Source organism: Brachyhypopomus gauderio, unplaced genomic scaffold (assembly GCF_052324685.1).
Source record: "Brachyhypopomus gauderio isolate BG-103 unplaced genomic scaffold, BGAUD_0.2 sc83, whole genome shotgun sequence".
Taxonomy (NCBI): Eukaryota; Metazoa; Chordata; class Actinopteri; order Gymnotiformes; family Hypopomidae; genus Brachyhypopomus; species Brachyhypopomus gauderio.
The window spans coordinates 1,003,953-1,028,191 of NW_027506904.1; positions in this window are offsets into that span (position 1 = coordinate 1,003,953).

The window sequence follows — 24,239 nt, forward strand, 5'->3', positions numbered from 1 at the left end:
ATAAGAACACGTCTAATGACATGGCGACACAAACATGGCGGGAGTGACAACGACTGTACAGTCACATAAACAGACACAAGGCAAGCTAAACTAAATGATACTAACAATTACACACGTATTTAATAATTGTACAACCTAACCATCATAAACCTATCTTTTAACTGAGCCTCGCTGGGGCCTCATGGGTAATTTGCCTCGGTCCAATGGGGCATTCCCCACTTACCCATGCGCCCCCGTGGCTGCGCTATTCATCTGTATTACGTTACGATAATGTACAATTATTTTAAATATGTCTGTAATTATGTGTGCCATTTAGTTTACCTTGCCCTGTGTCTGTTTATGTTACTGAAATGTTTTATTTTGTAGATTATTAAAAGAATAATCAAAAGGAGGCCGTGCCCTTAGGCTATAGGCATTTTACCAAGGCAACGGGACAACAAATCAAGTCAAAACAATTAGTTTTTCAAATTAAAGCGACACTCGTGCGTTTTTGTAAATCTACAAATTAAAAGGGAGACGGACTTGATTGTAGTCACTGGAAAACAGCTGCACACACGGTCGATATGTGAAAACTCCGCCTTTTATTTAAATTACACATAAAAGATATATAAGAACTCGTCTAATGACATGGCGACACAAACATGGCGGGAGTGACAACGACTGTACAGTCACATAAACAGACACAAGGCAAGCTAAACTAAATGATACTAACAATTACACACGTATTTAATAATTGTACAACCTAACCATCATGTAAAACCTATCTTTTAACTGAGGCGCGCTGGGGCCTCTTGGGTAATTTGCCTCGGTCCAATGGGGCATTCCCCACTTACCCATGCGCCCCCGTGGCTGCGCTATTCATCTGTATTACGTTACGATAATGTACAATTATTTTAAATATGTCTGTAATTATGTGTGCCATTTAGTTTACCTTGCCTGTGTCTGTTTATGTGACTGAAAAGTTTTATTTTGTAGATTAATAAAAGAATAATCAAAAGGAGGCCGTGCCCTTAGGCTATAGGCATTTTACCAAGGCAACGGGACAACAAATCAAGACAAAACAATTCGTTTTTCAAATTAAAGCGACACTCGTGCATTTTTGTTCATTTACAAATTAAATAGTGCTAACTTTCTAACCTCTAAAGTTTGTCATTTTGATAAAGTCTGTGCCTTTGTAATGAGTTTTGACATCTACAAAACTGTTCTAAACAGGTATAGTGAGAATACATTTCACATTTTCTTCTTTTTATAGAATGACCAATGATAATTATTATCGTTTTTGAAGTATACGTGTCCTGAGGACTGTTGTAAGATGACTGGATATAATGTAATAAGAAATATAATTAGTGAACAGTATATGGACTATTCATGGGTTATTTATGGCTTTGTATGTAGACTTTATGGTCTCTTTGGATCAGGAACTTGTGAATGTTTGTCCTAGCCCAAACAGCTTGGTTTATGTGATGGAATTGCTTGAAAGATGTTGGAGGCTGTGATCTTGCTGAAGAGAGTTCATGTCTCTGGTGTGGTGTGCCCATGAGCTTTGGAGAAGTATCTTCTGTGTTGAGACATGGCTGCTTAGAGACATGGGCACGATTTTCAACACAGGTGGCTTTAAAAGTGTCATGAAAGGTGCCAATCATTGTGATTGTAAAAATATTCTTGTGACTCTTTAGCGCATGAGAATGGTCAGTGGTATTGGAAGCCAAACTCTAAAGATGTTGCTGGAGAAATATGCTGCCCTTGCCACCTGTAAATAATGTTATCAGAGTGAAGCACCTGTGTGGTTCTAGACAGCTCACATGGGTTGTGAAGCAGGCGACTCTGAAGGTCACACAGCAGGAATTTGAATTCTTTAAGACTCTAGATTGTGGAATGGAAAGCATAACGGAAGTAGCCTAGCTGCATGACGGAAGAATGATAAGAATAATGTATTGCAAAGACTAATCAGCTTAATAAATGATTAAACATGTGCATTTTGCTATATTGTGGTTTGCACTGGAGTAAAAGTTGATAGACATATGGGTTCTTAAAAGAATAACAGACATATTTGAGGTTGGTGGAATATGGTAGCACACAGGGTAAACAAGTAGGAGCTTTTAATGATGTTGAATTTACCTATAAAACTCTTATATGAACAGGTGTTATGAGATGGCGACACACACATGGCGGGAGTGACAACGACTGTACAGTCACATAAACAGACACAAGGCAAGCTAAACTAAATGATACTAACAATTACACACGTATTTAATAATTGTACAACCTAACCATCATAAACCTATCTTTTAACTGAGCCGCGCTGGGGCCTCATGGGTAATTTGCCTCGGTCCAATGGGGCATTCCCCACTTACCCATGCGCCCCCGTGGCTGCGCTATTCACGGACGTAATTTTGGGGGGGGACGGGGGGGACATGTCCCCCCCACTTTTTCAAAAGCCGGCTTTGGTCCCCCCCAGTTTTTACGGTTAAAACCAAATATTTAAATAGCGACGAATCCATGTCCCCCCCACTTTTGAAATCAAAATTACGTCCATGGCGCTATTCATCTGTATTACGTTACGATAATGTACAATTATTTTAAATATGTCTGTAATTATGTGTGCCATTTAGTTTACCTTGCCCTGTGTCTGTTTATGTTACTGAAATGTTTTATTTTGTAGATTATTAAAAGAATAATCAAAAGGAGGCTGTGCCCTTAGGCTATAGGCATTTTACCAAGGCAACGGGACAACAAATCAAGTCAAAACAATTAGTTTTTCAAATTAAAGCGACACTCGTGCGTTTTTGTAAATCTACAAATTAAAAGGGAGACGGACTTGATTGTAGTCCGCCTTTTATTTAAATTACACATAAAAGATATATAAGAACACGTCTAATGACATGGCGACACAAACATGGCGGGAGTGACAACGACTGTACAGTCACATAAACAGACACAATGCAAGCTAAACTAAATGATACTAACAATTACACACGTATTTAATAATTGTACAACCTAACCATCATAAACCTATCTTTTAACTGAGCCTCGCTGGGGCCTCATGGGTAATTTGCCTCGGTCCAATGGGGCATTCCCCACTTACCCATGCGCCCCCGTGGCTGCGCTATTCATCTGTATTACGTTACGATAATGTACAATTATTTTAAATATGTCTGTAATTATGTGTGCCATTTAGTTTACCTTGCCCTGTGTCTGTTTATGTTACTGAAATGTTTTATTTTGTAGATTATTAAAAGAATAATCAAAAGGAGGCCGTGCCCTTAGGCTATAGGCATTTTACCAAGGCAACGGGACAACAAATCAAGTCAAAACAATTAGTTTTTCAAATTAAAGCGACACTCGTGCGTTTTTGTAAATCTACAAATTAAAAGGGAGACGGACTTGATTGTAGTCACTGGAAAACAGCTGCACACACGGTCGATATGTGAAAACTCCGCCTTTTATTTAAATTACACATAAAAGATATATAAGAACTCGTCTAATGACATGGCGACACAAACATGGCGGGAGTGACAACGACTGTACAGTCACATAAACAGACACAAGGCAAGCTAAACTAAATGATACTAACAATTACACACGTATTTAATAATTGTACAACCTAACCATCATGTAAAACCTATCTTTTAACTGAGGCGCGCTGGGGCCTCTTGGGTAATTTGCCTCGGTCCAATGGGGCATTCCCCACTTACCCATGCGCCCCCGTGGCTGCGCTATTCATCTGTATTACGTTACGATAATGTACAATTATTTTAAATATGTCTGTAATTATGTGTGCCATTTAGTTTACCTTGCCTGTGTCTGTTTATGTGACTGAAAAGTTTTATTTTGTAGATTAATAAAAGAATAATCAAAAGGAGGCCGTGCCCTTAGGCTATAGGCATTTTACCAAGGCAACGGGACAACAAATCAAGACAAAACAATTCGTTTTTCAAATTAAAGCGACACTCGTGCATTTTTGTTCATTTACAAATTAAATAGTGCTAACTTTCTAACCTCTAAAGTTTGTCATTTTGATAAAGTCTGTGCCTTTGTAATGAGTTTTGACATCTACAAAACTGTTCTAAACAGGTATAGTGAGAATACATTTCACATTTTCTTCTTTTTATAGAATGACCAATGATAATTATTATCGTTTTTGAAGTATACGTGTCCTGAGGACTGTTGTAAGATGACTGGATATAATGTAATAAGAAATATAATTAGTGAACAGTATATGGACTATTCATGGGTTATTTATGGCTTTGTATGTAGACTTTATGGTCTCTTTGGATCAGGAACTTGTGAATGTTTGTCCTAGCCCAAACAGCTTGGTTTATGTGATGGAATTGCTTGAAAGATGTTGGAGGCTGTGATCTTGCTGAAGAGAGTTCATGTCTCTGGTGTGGTGTGCCCATGAGCTTTGGAGAAGTATCTTCTGTGTTGAGACATGGCTGCTTAGAGACATGGGCACGATTTTCAACACAGGTGGCTTTAAAAGTGTCATGAAAGGTGCCAATCATTGTGATTGTAAAAATATTCTTGTGACTCTTTAGCGCATGAGAATGGTCAGTGGTATTGGAAGCCAAACTCTAAAGATGTTGCTGGAGAAATATGCTGCCCTTGCCACCTGTAAATAATGTTATCAGAGTGAAGCACCTGTGTGGTTCTAGACAGCTCACATGGGTTGTGAAGCAGGCGACTCTGAAGGTCACACAGCAGGAATTTGAATTCTTTAAGACTCTAGATTGTGGAATGGAAAGCATAACGGAAGTAGCCTAGCTGCATGACGGAAGAATGATAAGAATAATGTATTGCAAAGACTAATCAGCTTAATAAATGATTAAACATGTGCATTTTGCTATATTGTGGTTTGCACTGGAGTAAAAGTTGGTAGACAAGTGCTTTCTTAAAAGGATGACATACATCATTGTGGTGTGTGGAATATTGCAGCACACATGCTCTATATGCAGGAGCCTTTGCTGATATTCTACTTATGGACTACTCATGGGTTATGTATGGCTTTGTATGTAGACTTTATGGTCTCTTTGGATCAGGAACTTGTGAATGTTTGTCCTAGCTCAAACAGCTTGGTTTATGTGATGGAATTGCTTGAAAGATGTTGGAGGCTGTGATCTTGCTGAAGAGAGTTCATGTCTCTGGTGTGGTGTGCCCATGAGCTTTGGAGAAGTATCTTCTGTGTTGAGACATGGCTGCTTAGAGACATGGGCACGATTTTCAACACAGGTGGCTTTAAAAGTGTCATGAAAGGTGCCAATCATTGTGATTGTAAAAATATTCTTGTGACTCTTTAGCGCATGAGAATGGTCAGTGGTATTGGAAGCCAAACTCTAAAGATGTTGCTGGAGAAATATGCTGCCCTTGCCACCTGTAAATAACGTTACCAGAGTGAAGCACCTGTGTGGTTCTAGACAGCTCACATGGGTTGTGAAGCAGGCGACTCTGAAGGTCACACAGCAGGAATTTGAATTCTTTAAGACTCTAGATTGTGGAATGGAAAGCATAACGGAAGTAGCCTAGCTGCATGACGGAAGAATGATAAGAATAATGTATTGCAAAGACTAATCAGCTTAATAAATGATTAAACATGTGCATTTTGCTATATTGTGGTTTGCACTGGAGTAAAAGTTGGTAGACAAGTGCTTTCTTAAAAGGATGACATACATCATTGTGGTGTGTGGAATATTGCAGCACACATGCTCTATATGCAGGAGCCTTTGCTGATATTCTACTTATGGACTACTCATGGGTTATGTATGGCTTTGTATGTAGACTTTATGGTCTCTTTGGATCAGGAACTTGTGAATGTTTGTCCTAGCTCAAACAGCTTGGTTTATGTGATGGAATTGCTTGAAAGATGTTGGAGGCTGTGATCTTGCTGAAGAGAGTTCATGTCTCTGGTGTGGTGTGCCCATGAGCTTTGGAGAAGTATCTTCTGTGTTGAGACATGGCTGCTTAGAGACATGGGCACGATTTTCAACACAGGTGGCTTTAAAAGTGTCATGAAAGGTGCCAATCATTGTGATTGTAAAAATATGCTTGTGACTCTTTAGCGCATGAGAATGGTCAGTGGTATTGGAAGCCAAACTCTAAAGATGTTGCTGGAGAAATATGCTGCCCTTGCCACCTGTAAATAATGTTATCAGAGTGAAGCACCTGTGTGGTTCTAGACAGCTCACATGGTTTGTGAAGCAGGCGACTCTGAAGGTCACACAGCAGGAATTTGAATTCTTTAAGACTCTAGATTGTGGAATGGAAAGCATAACGGAAGTAGCCTAGCTGCATGACGGAAGAATGATAAGAATAATGTATTGCAAAGACTAATCAGCTTAATAAATGATTAAACATGTGCATTTTGCTATATTGTGGTTTGCACTGGAGTAAAAGTTGGTAGACAAGTGCTTTCTTAAAAGGATGACATACATCATTGTGGTGTGTGGAATATTGCAGCACACATGCTCTATATGCAGGAGCCTTTGCTGATATTCTACTTATGGACTACTCATGGGTTATGTATGGCTTTGTATGTAGACTTTATGGTCTCTTTGGATCAGGAACTTGTGAATGTTTGTCCTAGCTCAAACAGCTTGGTTTATGTGATGGAATTGCTTGAAAGATGTTGGAGGCTGTGATCTTGCTGAAGAGAGTTCATGTCTCTGGTGTGGTGTGCCCATGAGCTTTGGAGAAGTATCTTCTGTGTTGAGACATGGCTGCTTAGAGACATGGGCACGATTTTCAACACAGGTGGCTTTAAAAGTGTCATGAAAGGTGCCAATCATTGTGATTGTAAAAATATGCTTGTGACTCTTTAGCGCATGAGAATGGTCAGTGGTATTGGAAGCCAAACTCTAAAGATGTTGCTGGAGAAATATGCTGCCCTTGCCACCTGTAAATAATGTTATCAGAGTGAAGCACCTGTGTGGTTCTAGACAGCTCACATGGGTTGTGAAGCAGGCGACTCTGAAGGTCACACAGCAGGAATTTGAATTCTTTAAGACTCTAGATTGTGGAATGGAAAGCATAACGGAAGTAGCCTAGCTGCATGACGGAAGAATGATAAGAATAATGTATTGCAAAGACTAATCAGCTTAATAAATGATTAAACATGTGCATTTTGCTATATTGTGGTTTGCACTGGAGTAAAAGTTGGTAGACAAGTGCTTTCTTAAAAGGATGACATACATCATTGTGGTGTGTGGAATATTGCAGCACACATGCTCTATATGCAGGAGCCTTTGCTGATATTCTACTTATGGACTACTCATGGGTTATGTATGGCTTTGTATGTAGACTTTATGGTCTCTTTGGATCAGGAACTTGTGAATGTTTGTCCTAGCTCAAACAGCTTGGTTTATGTGATGGAATTGCTTGAAAGATGTTGGAGGCTGTGATCTTGCTGAAGAGAGTTCATGTCTCTGGTGTGGTGTGCCCATGAGCTTTGGAGAAGTATCTTCTGTGTTGAGACATGGCTGCTTAGAGACATGGGCACGATTTTCAACACAGGTGGCTTTAAAAGTGTCATGAAAGGTGCCAATCATTGTGATTGTAAAAATATGCTTGTGACTCTTTAGCGCATGAGAATGGTCAGTGGTATTGGAAGCCAAACTCTAAAGATGTTGCTGGAGAAATATGCTGCCCTTGCCACCTGTAAATAATGTTATCAGAGTGAAGCACCTGTGTGGTTCTAGACAGCTCACATGGGTTGTGAAGCAGGCGACTCTGAAGGTCACACAGCAGGAATTTGAATTCTTTAAGACTCTAGATTGTGGAATGGAAAGCACAACGGAAGTAGCCTAGCTGCATGACGGAAGAATGATAAGAATAATGTATTGCAAAGACTAATCAGCTTAATAAATGATTAAACATGTGCATTTTGCTATATTGTGGTTTGCACTGGAGTAAAAGTTGATAGACATATGGGTTCTTAAAAGGATGACATACATCATTGTGGTGTGTGGAATATTGCAGCACACATGCTCTATATGCAGGAGCCTTTGCTGATATTCTACTTATGGACTACTCATGGGTTATGTATGGCTTTGTATGTAGACTTTATGGTCTCTTTGGATCAGGAACTTGTGAATGTTTGTCCTAGCCCAAACAGCTTGGTTTATGTGATGGAATTGCTTGAAAGATGTTGGAGGCTGTGATCTTGCTGAAGAGAGTTCATGTCTCTGGTGTGGTGTGCCCATGAGCTTTGGAGAAGTATCTTCTGTGTTGAGACATGGCTGCTTAGAGACATGGGCACGATTTTCAACACAGGTGGCTTTAAAAGTGTCATGAAAGGTGCCAATCATTGTGATTGTAAAAATATGCTTGTGACTCTTTAGCGCATGAGAATGGTCAGTGGTATTGGAAGCCAAACTCTAAAGATGTTGCTGGAGAAATATGCTGCCCTTGCCACCTGTAAATAATGTTATCAGAGTGAAGCACCTGTGTGGTTCTAGACAGCTCACATGGGTTGTGAAGCAGGCGACTCTGAAGGTCACACAGCAGGAATTTGAATTCTTTAAGACTCTAGATTGTGGAATGGAAAGCATAACGGAAGTAGCCTAGCTGCATGACGGAAGAATGATAAGAATAATGTATTGCAAAGACTAATCAGCTTAATAAATGATTAAACATGTGCATTTTGCTATATTGTGGTTTGCACTGGAGTAAAAGTTGGTAGACAAGTGCTTTCTTAAAAGGATGACATACATCATTGTGGTGTGTGGAATATTGCAGCACACATGCTCTATATGCAGGAGCCTTTGCTGATATTCTACTTATGGACTACTCATGGGTTATGTATGGCTTTGTATGTAGACTTTATGGTCTCTTTGGATCAGGAACTTGTGAATGTTTGTCCTAGCTCAAACAGCTTGGTTTATGTGATGGAATTGCTTGAAAGATGTTGGAGGCTGTGATCTTGCTGAAGAGAGTTCATGTCTCTGGTGTGGTGTGCCCATGAGCTTTGGAGAAGTATCTTCTGTGTTGAGACATGGCTGCTTAGAGACATGGGCACGATTTTCAACACAGGTGGCTTTAAAAGTGTCATGAAAGGTGCCAATCATTGTGATTGTAAAAATATGCTTGTGACTCTTTAGCGCATGAGAATGGTCAGTGGTATTGGAAGCCAAACTCTAAAGATGTTGCTGGAGAAATATGCTGCCCTTGCCACCTGTAAATAATGTTATCAGAGTGAAGCACCTGTGTGGTTCTAGACAGCTCACATGGGTTGTGAAGCAGGCGACTCTGAAGGTCACACAGCAGGAATTTGAATTCTTTAAGACTCTAGATTGTGGAATGGAAAGCATAATGGAAGTAGCCTAGCTGCATGACGGAAGAATGATAAGAATAATGTATTGCAAAGACTAATCAGCTTAATAAATGATTAAACATGTGCATTTTGCTATATTGTGGTTTGCACTGGAGTAAAAGTTGATAGACATATGGGTTCTTAAAAGAATAACAGACATAATTGAGGTTGGTGGAATATGGTAGCACACAGGGTAAACAAGTAGGAGCTTTTAATGATGTTGAATTTACCCATAAAACTCTTATATGAACAGGTGTTATGAGATGGCGACACACACATGGCGGGAGTGACAACGACTGTACAGTCACATAAACAGACACAAGGCAAGCTAAACTAAATGATACTAACAATTACACACGTATTTAATAATTGTACAACCTAACCATCATAAACCTATCTTTTAACTGAGCCTCGCTGGGGCCTCATGGGTAATTTGCCTCGGTCCAATGGGGCATTCCCCACTTACCCATGCGCCCCCGTGGCTGCGCTATTCATCTGTATTACGTTACGATAATGTACAATTATTTTAAATATGTCTGTAATTATGTGTGCCATTTAGTTTACCTTGCCCTGTGTCTGTTTATGTTACTGAAATGTTTTATTTTGTAGATTATTAAAAGAATAATCAAAAGGAGGCCGTGCCCTTAGGCTATAGGCATTTTACCAAGGCAACGGGACAACAAATCAAGTCAAAACAATTCGTTTTTCAAATTAAAGCGACACTCGTGCGTTTTTGTAAATCTACAAATTAAAAGGGAGACGGACTTGATTGTAGTCCGCCTTTTATTTAAATTACACATAAAAGATATATAAGAACACGTCTAATGACATGGCGACACAAACATGGCGGGAGTGACAACGACTGTACAGTCACATAAACAGACACAAGGCAAGCTAAACTAAATGATACTAACAATTACACACGTATTTAATAATTGTACAACCTAACCATCATAAACCTATCTTTTAACTGAGCCTCGCTGGGGCCTCATGGGTAATTTGCCTCGGTCCAATGGGGCATTCCCCACTTACCCATGCGCCCCCGTGGCTGCGCTATTCATCTGTATTACGTTACGATAATGTACAATTATTTTAAATATGTCTGTAATTATGTGTGCCATTTAGTTTACCTTGCCCTGTGTCTGTTTATGTTACTGAAATGTTTTATTTTGTAGATTATTAAAAGAATAATCAAAAGGAGGCCGTGCCCTTAGGCTATAGGCATTTTACCAAGGCAACGGGACAACAAATCAAGTCAAAACAATTCGTTTTTCAAATTAAAGCGACACTCGTGCATTTTTGTTCATTTACAAATTAAATAGTGCTAACTTTCTAACCTCTAAAGTTTGTCATTTTGATAAAGTCTGTGCCTTTGTAATGAGTTTTGACATCTACAAAACTGTTCTAAACAGGTATAGTGAGAATACATTTCACATTTTCTTCTTTTTATAGAATGACCAATGATAATTATTATCGTTTTTGAAGTATACGTGTCCTGAGGACTGTTGTAAGATGACTGGATATAATGTAATAAGAAATATAATTAGTGAACAGTATATGGACTATTCATGGGTTATTTATGGCTTTGTATGTAGACTTTATGGTCTCTTTGGATCAGGAACTTGTGAATGTTTGTCCTAGCTCAAACAGCTTGGTTTATGTGATGGAATTGCTTGAAAGATGTTGGAGGCTGTGATCTTGCTGAAGAGAGTTCATGTCTCTGGTGTGGTGTGCCCATGAGCTTTGGAGAAGTATCTTCTGTGTTGAGACATGGCTGCTTAGAGACATGGGCACGATTTTCAACACAGGTGGCTTTAAAAGTGTCATGAAAGGTGCCAATCATTGTGATTGTAAAAATATTCTTGTGACTCTTTAGCGCATGAGAATGGTCAGTGGTATTGGAAGCCAAACTCTAAAGATGTTGCTGGAGAAATATGCTGCCCTTGCCACCTGTAAATAACGTTACCAGAGTGAAGCACCTGTGTGGTTCTAGACAGCTCACATGGGTTGTGAAGCAGGCGACTCTGAAGGTCACACAGCAGGAATTTGAATTCTTTAAGACTCTAGATTGTGGAATGGAAAGCATAACGGAAGTAGCCTAGCTGCATGACGGAAGAATGATAAGAATAATGTATTGCAAAGACTAATCAGCTTAATAAATGATTAAACATGTGCATTTTGCTATATTGTGGTTTGCACTGGAGTAAAAGTTGGTAGACAAGTGCTTTCTTAAAAGGATGACATACATCATTGTGGTGTGTGGAATATTGCAGCACACATGCTCTATATGCAGGAGCCTTTGCTGATATTCTACTTATGGACTACTCATGGGTTATGTATGGCTTTGTATGTAGACTTTATGGTCTCTTTGGATCAGGAACTTGTGAATGTTTGTCCTAGCTCAAACAGCTTGGTTTATGTGATGGAATTGCTTGAAAGATGTTGGAGGCTGTGATCTTGCTGAAGAGAGTTCATGTCTCTGGTGTGGTGTGCCCATGAGCTTTGGAGAAGTATCTTCTGTGTTGAGACATGGCTGCTTAGAGACATGGGCACGATTTTCAACACAGGTGGCTTTAAAAGTGTCATGAAAGGTGCCAATCATTGTGATTGTAAAAATATGCTTGTGACTCTTTAGCGCATGAGAATGGTCAGTGGTATTGGAAGCCAAACTCTAAAGATGTTGCTGGAGAAATATGCTGCCCTTGCCACCTGTAAATAACGTTACCAGAGTGAAGCACCTGTGTGGTTCTAGACAGCTCACATGGGTTGTGAAGCAGGCGACTCTGAAGGTCACACAGCAGGAATTTGAATTCTTTAAGACTCTAGATTGTGGAATGGAAAGCATAACAGAAGTAGCCTAGCTGCATGACGGAAGAATGATAAGAATAATGTATTGCAAAGACTAATCAGCTTAATAAATGATTAAACATGTGCATTTTGCTATATTGTGGTTTGCACTGGAGTAAAAGTTGGTAGACAAGTGCTTTCTTAAAAGGATGACATACATCATTGTGGTGTGTGGAATATTGCAGCACACATGCTCTATATGCAGGAGCCTTTGCTGATATTCTACTTATGGACTACTCATGGGTTATGTATGGCTTTGTATGTAGACTTTATGGTCTCTTTGGATCAGGAACTTGTGAATGTTTGTCCTAGCTCAAACAGCTTGGTTTATGTGATGGAATTGCTTGAAAGATGTTGGAGGCTGTGATCTTGCTGAAGAGAGTTCATGTCTCTGGTGTGGTGTGCCCATGAGCTTTGGAGAAGTATCTTCTGTGTTGAGACATGGCTGCTTAGAGACATGGGCACGATTTTCAACACAGGTGGCTTTAAAAGTGTCATGAAAGGTGCCAATCATTGTGATTGTAAAAATATTCTTGTGACTCTTTAGCGCATGAGAATGGTCAGTGGTATTGGAAGCCAAACTCTAAAGATGTTGCTGGAGAAATATGCTGCCCTTGCCACCTGTAAATAACGTTACCAGAGTGAAGCACCTGTGTGGTTCTAGACAGCTCACATGGGTTGTGAAGCAGGCGACTCTGAAGGTCACACAGCAGGAATTTGAATTCTTTAAGACTCTAGATCAGGGGTGTCAAACATACGGCCCGCGGGCCGGAACCGGCCCCCAAGGAGGTTTGATCAGGCCCGCAGGATAATTTGAAAGTGGAACAAATGCATAAAAGACATGGAATTAATATTTTTTATTCGTTGCAATTCATGGATTATCCGCTAAGGGGCGCACTCTTTCCATCAGAGTAGAAGACAAGCCGCATCACTGAGACAGACTGAATACAGCAGACGGTATCAATGCGCCATCCGCTGGTTGTTACGACGTTGTTAATACCTTGGTCTCTACCTCTCCGCTACACCCTCATTAGCCAAAATGTATGTATGAAGTTTACAGATTTACAGGACAGGCGAACACTTTCTTCATTACACATTTAAAATCACTCTCCTTAGTTTGTAAGGTGTACGCAGGGATTACATTTAGATTTTATATGCGTATGTGTAAGTGGTTTAAAAATTCCTTTCTTTAAAAGTCTCATTTAATCTTAAAGTGCATTACTATATTTTTCAGTACCAATTAAAGTTTTGTGCCTTTGTACAATCAGTGGGATCAGTTGCAATGCATATTTGTGAATGATAAAAGTAAATTGCACATTTGTCTAAGCCTAAGGAAATATGAGGTGTTTCATGTAATGTTTTGTAAAAGGATAGTTCATTAAATTTCAATATTTTCCTAATGTTCTTGTGCTTCTTTACACCAAAGCAAAGGAAAGACATGATATTTTGGTTATTTATAGCAGAGTATGGTATAATTTTAATGGTCCGGCCCACTTGACATCTCCCTAGGCCGTATGTGGCCCACAATGCGAAATGAGTTTGACACCCCTGCTCTAGATTGTGGAATGGAAAGCATAACGGAAGTAGCCTAGCTGCATGACGGAAGAATGATAAGAATAATGTATTGCAAAGACTAATCAGCTTAATAAATGATTAAACATGTGCATTTTGCTATATTGTGGTTTGCACTGGAGTAAAAGTTGGTAGACAAGTGCTTTCTTAAAAGGATGACATACATCATTGTGGTGTGTGGAATATTGCAGCACACATGCTCTATATGCAGGAGCCTTTGCTGATATTCTACTTATGGACTACTCATGGGTTATGTATGGCTTTGTATGTAGACTTTATGGTCTCTTTGGATCAGGAACTTGTGAATGTTTGTCCTAGCTCAAACAGCTTGGTTTATGTGATGGAATTGCTTGAAAGATGTTGGAGGCTGTGATCTTGCTGAAGAGAGTTCATGTCTCTGGTGTGGTGTGCCCATGAGCTTTGGAGAAGTATCTTCTGTGTTGAGACATGGCTGCTTAGAGACATGGGCACGATTTTCAACACAGGTGGCTTTAAAAGTGTCATGAAAGGTGCCAATCATTGTGATTGTAAAAATATGCTTGTGACTCTTTAGCGCATGAGAATGGTCAGTGGTATTGGAAGCCAAACTCTAAAGATGTTGCTGGAGAAATATGCTGCCCTTGCCACCTGTAAATAATGTTATCAGAGTGAAGCACCTGTGTGGTTCTAGACAGCTCACATGGATTGTGAAGCAGGCGACTCTGAAGGTCACACAGCAGGAATTTGAATTCTTTAAGACTCTAGATTGTGGAATGGAAAGCATAACGGAAGTAGCCTAGCTGCATGACGGAAGAATGATAAGAATAATGTATTGCAAAGACTAATCAGCTTAATAAATGATTAAACATGTGCATTTTGCTATATTGTGGTTTGCACTGAAGTAAAAGTTGGTAGACAAGTGCTTTCTTAAAAGGATGACATACATCATTGTGGTGTGTGGAATATTGCAGCACACATGCTCTATATGCAGGAGCCTTTGCTGATATTCTACTTATGGACTACTCATGGGTTATGTATGGCTTTGTATGTAGACTTTATGGTCTCTTTGGATCAGGAACTTGTGAATGTTTGTCCTAGCTCAAACAGCTTGGTTTATGTGATGGAATTGCTTGAAAGATGTTGGAGGCTGTGATCTTGCTGAAGAGAGTTCATGTCTCTGGTGTGGTGTGCCCATGAGCTTTGGAGAAGTATCTTCTGTGTTGAGACATGGCTGCTTAGAGACATGGGCACGATTTTCAACACAGGTGGCTTTAAAAGTGTCATGAAAGGTGCCAATCATTGTGATTGTAAAAATATTCTTGTGACTCTTTAGCGCATGAGAATGGTCAGTGGTATTGGAAGCCAAACTCTAAAGATGTTGCTGGAGAAATATGCTGCCCTTGCCACCTGTAAATAACGTTACCAGAGCGAAGCACCTGTGTGGTTCTAGACAGCTCACATGGGTTGTGAAGCAGGCGACTCTGAAGGTCACACAGCAGGAATTTGAATTCTTTAAGACTCTAGATTGTGGAATGGAAAGCATAACGGAAGTAGCCTAGCTGCATGACGGAAGAATGATAAGAATAATGTATTGCAAAGACTAATCAGCTTAATAAATGATTAAACATGTGCATTTTGCTATATTGTGGTTTGCACTGGAGTAAAAGTTGGTAGACAAGTGCTTTCTTAAAAGGATGACATACATCATTGTGGTGTGTGGAATATTGCAGCACACATGCTCTATATGCAGGAGCCTTTGCTGATATTCTACTTATGGACTACTCATGGGTTATGTATGGCTTTGTATGTAGACTTTATGGTCTCTTTGGATCAGGAACTTGTGAATGTTTGTCCTAGCTCAAACAGCTTGGTTTATGTGATGGAATTGCTTGAAAGATGTTGGAGGCTGTGATCTTGCTGAAGAGAGTTCATGTCTCTGGTGTGGTGTGCCCATGAGCTTTGGAGAAGTATCTTCTGTGTTGAGACATGGCTGCTTAGAGACATGGGCACGATTTTCAACACAGGTGGCTTTAAAAGTGTCATGAAAGGTGCCAATCATTGTGATTCTAAAAATATGCTTGTGACTCTTTAGCGCATGAGAATGGTCAGTGGTATTGGAAGCCAAACTCTAAAGATGTTGCTGGAGAAATATGCTGCCCTTGCCACCTGTAAATAATGTTATCAGAGTGAAGCACCTGTGTGGTTCTAGACAGCTCACATGGGTTGTGAAGCAGGCGACTCTGAAGGTCACACAGCAGGAATTTGAATTCTTTAAGACTCTAGATTGTGGAATGGAAAGCATAACGGAAGTAGCCTAGCTACATGACGGAAGAATGATAAGAATAATGTATTGCAAAGACTAATCAGCTTAATAAATGATTAAACATGTGCATTTTGCTATATTGTGGTTTGCACTGGAGTAAAAGTTGATAGACATATGGGTTCTTAAAAGAATAACAGACATAATTGAGGTTGGTGGAATATGGTAGCACATAGGGTAAACAAGTAGGAGCTTTTAATGATGTTGAATTTACCTATAAAACTCTTATATGAACAGGTGTTATGAGATGGCGACACACACATGGCGGGAGTGACAACGACTGTACAGTCACATAAACAGACACAAGGCAAGCTAAACTAAATGATACTAACAATTACACACGTATTTAATAATTGTACAACCTAACCATCATAAACCTATCTTTTAACTGAGCCGCGCTGGGGCCTCATGGGTAATTTGCCTCGGTCCAATGGGGCATTCCCCACTTACCCATGCGCCCCCGTGGCTGCGCTATTCACGGACGTAATTTTGGGGGGGGACGGGGGGGACATGTCCCCCCCACTTTTTCAAAAGCCGGCTTTGGTCCCCCCCAGTTTTTACGGTTAAAACCAAATATTTAAATAGCGACGAATCCATGTCCCCCCCACTTTTGAAATCAAAATTACGTCCATGGCGCTATTCATCTGTATTACGTTACGATAATGTACAATTATTTTAAATATGTCTGTAATTATGTGTGCCATTTAGTTTACCTTGCCCTGTGTCTGTTTATGTTACTGAAATGTTTTATTTTGTAGATTATTAAAAGAATAATCAAAAGGAGGCTGTGCCCTTAGGCTATAGGCATTTTACCAAGGCAACGGGACAACAAATCAAGTCAAAACAATTAGTTTTTCAAATTAAAGCGACACTCGTGCGTTTTTGTAAATCTACAAATTAAAAGGGAGACGGACTTGATTGTAGTCCGCCTTTTATTTAAATTACACATAAAAGATATATAAGAACACGTCTAATGACATGGCGACACAAACATGGCGGGAGTGACAACGACTGTACAGTCACATAAACAGACACAAGGCAAGCTAAACTAAATGATACTAACAATTACACACGTATTTAATAATTGTACAACCTAACCATCATAAACCTATCTTTTAACTGAGCCTCGCTGGGGCCTCATGGGTAATTTGCCTCGGTCCAATGGGGCATTCCCCACTTACCCATGCGCCCCCGTGGCTGCGCTATTCATCTGTATTACGTTACGATAATGTACAATTATTTTAAATATGTCTGTAATTATGTGTGCCATTTAGTTTACCTTGCCCTGTGTCTGTTTATGTTACTGAAATGTTTTATTTTGTAGATTATTAAAAGAATAATCAAAAGGAGGCCGTGCCCTTAGGCTATAGGCATTTTACCAAGTCAACGGGACAACAAATCAAGTCAAAACAATTAGTTTTTCAAATTAAAGCGACACTCGTGCGTTTTTGTAAATCTACAAATTAAAAGGGAGACGGACTTGATTGTAGTCACTGGAAAACAGCTGCACACACGGTCGATATGTGAAAACTCCGCCTTTTATTTAAATTACACATAAAAGATATATAAGAACTCGTCTAATGACATGGCGACACAAACATGGCGGGAGTGACAACGACTGTACAGTCACATAAACAGACACAAGGCAAGCTAAACTAAATGATACTAACAATTACACACGTATTTAATAATTGTACAACCTAACCATCATGTAAAACCTATCTTTTAACTGAGGCGCGCTGGGGCCTCTTGGGTAATTTGCCTCGGTCCAATGGGGCATTCCCCACTTACCCATGCGCCCCCGTGGCTGCGCTATTCATCTGTATTACGTTACGATAATGTACAATTATTTTAAATATGTCTGTAATTATGTGTGCCATTTAGTTTACCTTGCCTGTGTCTGTTTATGTGACTGAAAAGTTTTATTTTGTAGATTAATAAAAGAATAATCAAAAGGAGGCCGTGCCCTTAGGCTATAGGCATTTTACCAAGGCAACGGGACAACAAATCAAGACAAAACAATTCGTTTTTCAAATTAAAGCGACACTCGTGCATTTTTGTTCATTTACAAATTAAATAGTGCTAACTTTCTAACCTCTAAAGTTTGTCATTTTGATAAAGTCTGTGCCTTTGTAATGAGTTTTGACATCTACAAAACTGTTCTAAACAGGTATAGTGAGAATATATTTCACATTTTCTTCTTTTTATAGAATGACCAATGATAATTATTATCGTTTTTGAAGTATACGTGTCCTGAGGACTGTTGTAAGATGACTGGATATAATGTAATAAGAAATATAATTAGTGAACAGTATATGGACTATTCATGGGTTATTTATGGCTTTGTATGTAGACTTTATGGTCTCTTTGGATCAGGAACTTGTGAATGTTTGTCCTAGCCCAAACAGCTTGGTTTATGTGATGGAATTGCTTGAAAGATGTTGGAGGCTGTGATCTTGCTGAAGAGAGTTCATGTCTCTGGTGTGGTGTGCCCATGAGCTTTGGAGAAGTATCTTCTGTGTTGAGACATGGCTGCTTAGAGACATGGGCACGATTTTCAACACAGGTGGCTTTAAAAGTGTCATGAAAGGTGCCAATCATTGTGATTGTAAAAATATTCTTGTGACTCTTTAGCGCATGAGAATGGTCAGTGGTATTGGAAGCCAAACTCTAAAGATGTTGCTGGAGAAATATGCTGCCCTTGCCACCTGTAAATAACGTTACCAGAGTGAAGCACCTGTGTGGTTCTAGACAGCTCACATGGGTTGTGAAGCAGGCGACTCTGAAGGTCACACAGCAGGAATTTGAATTCTTTAAGACTCTAGATTGTGGAATGGAAAGCATAACGGAAGTAGCCTAGCTGCATGACGGAAGAATGATAAGAATAATGTATTGCAAAGACTAATCAGCTTAATAAATGATTAAACATGTGCATTTTGCTATATTGTGGTTTGCACTGGAGTAAAAGTTGGTAGACAAGTGCTTTCTTAAAAGGATGACATACATCATTGTGGTGTGTGGAATATTGCAGCACACATGCTCTATATGCAGGAGCCTTTGCTGATATTCTACTTATGGACTACTCATGGGTTATGTATGGCTTTGTATGTAGACTTTATGGTCTCTTTGGATCAGGAACTTGTGAATGTTTGTCCTAGCTCAAACAGCTTGGTTTATGTGATGGAATTGCTTGAAAGATGTTGGAGGCTGTGATCTTGCTGAAGAGAGTTCATGTCTCTGGTGTGGTGTGCCCATGAGCTTTGGAGAAGTATCTTCTGTGTTGAGACATGGCTGCTTAGAGACATGGGCACGATTTTCAACACAGGTGGCTTTAAAAGTGTCATGAAAGGTGCCAATCATTGTGATTGTAAAAATATGCTTGTGACTCTTTAGCGCATGAGAATGGTCAGTGGTATTGGAAGCCAAACTCTAAAGATGTTGCTGGAGAAATATGCTGCCCTTGCCACCTGTAAATAATGTTATCAGAGTGAAGCACCTGTGTGGTTCTAGACAGCTCACATGGGTTGTGAAGCAGGCGACTCTGAAGGTCACACAGCAGGAATTTGAATTCTTTAAGACTCTAGATTGTGGAATGGAAAGCATAACGGAAGTAGCCTAGCTACATGACGGAAGAATGATAAGAATAATGTATTGCAAAGACTAATCAGCTTAATAAATGATTAAACATGTGCATTTTGCTATATTGTGGTTTGCACTGGAGTAAAAGTTGATAGACATATGGGTTCTTAAAAGAATAACAGACATAATTGAGGTTGGTGGAATATGGTAGCACATAGGGTAAACAAGTAGGAGCTTTTAATGATGTTGAATTTACCTATAAAACTCTTATATGAACAGGTGTTATGAGATGGCGACACACACATGGCGGGAGTGACAACGACTGTACAGTCACATAAACAGACACAAGGCAAGCTAAACTAAATGATACTAACAATTACACACGTATTTAATAATTGTACAACCTAACCATCATAAACCTATCTTTTAACTGAGCCGCGCTGGGGCCTCATGGGTAATTTGCCTCGGTCCAATGGGGCATTCCCCACTTACCCATGCGCCCCCGTGGCTGCGCTATTCACGGACGTAATTTTGGGGGGGGACGGGGGGGACATGTCCCCCCCACTTTTTCAAAAGCCGGCTTTGGTCCCCCCCAGTTTTTACGGTTAAAACCAAATATTTAAATAGCGACGAATCCATGTCCCCCCCACTTTTGAAATCAAAATTACGTCCATGGCGCTATTCATCTGTATTACGTTACGATAATGTACAATTATTTTAAATATGTCTGTAATTATGTGTGCCATTTAGTTTACCTTGCCCTGTGTCTGTTTATGTTACTGAAATGTTTTATTTTGTAGATTATTAAAAGAATAATCAAAAGGAGGCTGTGCCCTTAGGCTATAGGCATTTTACCAAGGCAACGGGACAACAAATCAAGTCAAAACAATTAGTTTTTCAAATTAAAGCGACACTCGTGCGTTTTTGTAAATCTACAAATTAAAAGGGAGACGGACTTGATTGTAGTCCGCCTTTTATTTAAATTACACATAAAAGATATATAAGAACACGTCTAATGACATGGCGACACAAACATGGCGGGAGTGACAACGACTGTACAGTCACATAAACAGACACAAGGCAAGCTAAACTAAATGATACTAACAATTACACACGTATTTAATAATTGTACAACCTAACCATCATAAACCTATCTTTTAACTGAGCCTCGCTGGGGCCTCATGGGTAATTTGCCTCGGTCCAATGGGGCATTCCCCACTTACCCATGCGCCCCCGTGGCTGCGCTATTCATCTGTATTACGTTACGATAATGTACAATTATTTTAAATATGTCTGTAATTATGTGTGCCATTTAGTTTACCTTGCCCTGTGTCTGTTTATGTTACTGAAATGTTTTATTTTGTAGATTATTAAAAGAATAATCAAAAGGAGGCCGTGCCCTTAGGCTATAGGCATTTTACCAAGTCAACGGGACAACAAATCAAGTCAAAACAATTAGTTTTTCAAATTAAAGCGACACTCGTGCGTTTTTGTAAATCTACAAATTAAAAGGGAGACGGACTTGATTGTAGTCACTGGAAAACAGCTGCACACACGGTCGATATGTGAAAACTCCGCCTTTTATTTAAATTACACATAAAAGATATATAAGAACTCGTCTAATGACATGGCGACACAAACATGGCGGGAGTGACAACGACTGTACAGTCACATAAACAGACACAAGGCAAGCTAAACTAAATGATACTAACAATTACACACGTATTTAATAATTGTACAACCTAACCATCATGTAAAACCTATCTTTTAACTGAGGCGCGCTGGGGCCTCTTGGGTAATTTGCCTCGGTCCAATGGGGCATTCCCCACTTACCCATGCGCCCCCGTGGCTGCGCTATTCATCTGTATTACGTTACGATAATGTACAATTATTTTAAATATGTCTGTAATTATGTGTGCCATTTAGTTTACCTTGCCTGTGTCTGTTTATGTGACTGAAAAGTTTTATTTTGTAGATTAATAAAAGAATAATCAAAAGGAGGCCGTGCCCTTAGGCTATAGGCATTTTACCAAGGCAACGGGACAACAAATCAAGACAAAACAATTCGTTTTTCAAATTAAAGCGACACTCGTGCATTTTTGTTCATTTACAAATTAAATAGTGCTAACTTTCTAACCTCTAAAGTTTGTCATTTTGATAAAGTCTGTGCCTTTGTAATGAGTTTTGACATCTACAAAACTGTTCTAAACAGGTATAGTGAGAATATATTTCACATTTTCTTCTTTTTATAGAATGACCAATGATAATTATTATCGTTTTTGAAGTATACGTGTCCTGAGGACTGTTGTAAGATGACTGGATATAATGTAATAAGAAATATAATTAGTGAACAGTATATGGACTATTCATGGGTTATTTATGGCTTTGTATGTAGACTTTATGGTCTCTTTGGATCAGGAACTTGTGAATGTTTGTCCTAGCCCAAACAGCTTGGTTTATGTGATGGAATTGCTTGAAAGATGTTGGAGGCTGTGATCTTGCTGAAGAGAGTTCATGTCTCTGGTGTGGTGTGCCCATGAGCTTTGGAGAAGTATCTTCTGTGTTGAGACATGGCTGCTTAGAGACATGGGCACGATTTTCAACACAGGTGGCTTTAAAAGTGTCATGAAAGGTGCCAATCATTGTGATTGTAAAAATATTCTTGTGACTCTTTAGCGCATGAGAATGGTCAGTGGTATTGGAAGCCAAACTCTAAAGATGTTGCTGGAGAAATATGCTGCCCTTGCCACCTGTAAATAACGTTACCAGAGTGAAGCACCTGTGTGGTTCTAGACAGCTCACATGGGTTGTGAAGCAGGCGACTCTGAAGGTCACACAGCAGGAATTTGAATTCTTTAAGACTCTAGATTGTGGAATGGAAAGCATAACGGAAGTAGCCTAGCTGCATGACGGAAGAATGATAAGAATAATGTATTGCAAAGACTAATCAGCTTAATAAATGATTAAACATGTGCATTTTGCTATATTGTGGTTTGCACTGGAGTAAAAGTTGGTAGACAAGTGCTTTCTTAAAAGGATGACATACATCATTGTGGTGTGTGGAATATTGCAGCACACATGCTCTATATGCAGGAGCCTTTGCTGATATTCTACTTATGGACTACTCATGGGTTATGTATGGCTTTGTATGTAGACTTTATGGTCTCTTTGGATCAGGAACTTGTGAATGTTTGTCCTAGCTCAAACAGCTTGGTTTATGTGATGGAATTGCTTGAAAGATGTTGGAGGCTGTGATCTTGCTGAAGAGAGTTCATGTCTCTGGTGTGGTGTGCCCATGAGCTTTGGAGAAGTATCTTCTGTGTTGAGACATGGCTGCTTAGAGACATGGGCACGATTTTCAACACAGGTGGCTTTAAAAGTGTCATGAAAGGTGCCAATCATTGTGATTGTAAAAATATGCTTGTGACTCTTTAGCGCATGAGAATGGTCAGTGGTATTGGAAGCCAAACTCTAAAGATGTTGCTGGAGAAATATGCTGCCCTTGCCACCTGTAAATAATGTTATCAGAGTGAAGCACCTGTGTGGTTCTAGACAGCTCACATGGGTTGTGAAGCAGGCGACTCTGAAGGTCACACAGCAGGAATTTGAATTCTTTAAGACTCTAGATTGTGGAATGGAAAGCATAACGGAAGTAGCCTAGCTACATGACGGAAGAATGATAAGAATAATGTATTGCAAAGACTAATCAGCTTAATAAATGATTAAACATGTGCATTTTGCTATATTGTGGTTTGCACTGGAGTAAAAGTTGATAGACATATGGGTTCTTAAAAGAATAACAGACATAATTGAGGTTGGTGGAATATGGTAGCACATAGGGTAAACAAGTAGGAGCTTTTAATGATGTTGAATTTACCTATAAAACTCTTATATGAACAGGTGTTATGAGATGGCGACACACACATGGCGGGAGTGACAACGACTGTACAGTCACATAAACAGACACAAGGCAAGCTAAACTAAATGATACTAACAATTACACACGTATTTAATAATTGTACAACCTAACCATCATAAACCTATCTTTTAACTGAGCCGCGCTGGGGCCTCATGGGTAATTTGCCTCGGTCCAATGGGGCATTCCCCACTTACCCATGCGCCCCCGTGGCTGCGCTATTCACGGACGTAATTTTGGGGGGGGACGGGGGGGACATGTCCCCCCCACTTTTTCAAAAGCCGGCTTTGGTCCCCCCCAGTTTTTACGGTTAAAACCAAATATTTAAATAGCGACGAATCCATGTCCCCCCCACTTTTGAAATCAAAATTACGTCCATGGCGCTATTCATCTGTATTACGTTACGATAATGTACAATTATTTTAAATATGTCTGTAATTATGTGTGCCATTTAGTTTACCTTGCCCTGTGTCTGTTTATGTTACTGAAATGTTTTATTTTGTAGATTATTAAAAGAATAATCAAAAGGAGGCTGTGCCCTTAGGCTATAGGCATTTTACCAAGGCAACGGGACAACAAATCAAGTCAAAACAATTAGTTTTTCAAATTAAAGCGACACTCGTGCGTTTTTGTAAATCTACAAATTAAAAGGGAGACGGACTTGATTGTAGTCCGCCTTTTATTTAAATTACACATAAAAGATATATAAGAACACGTCTAAT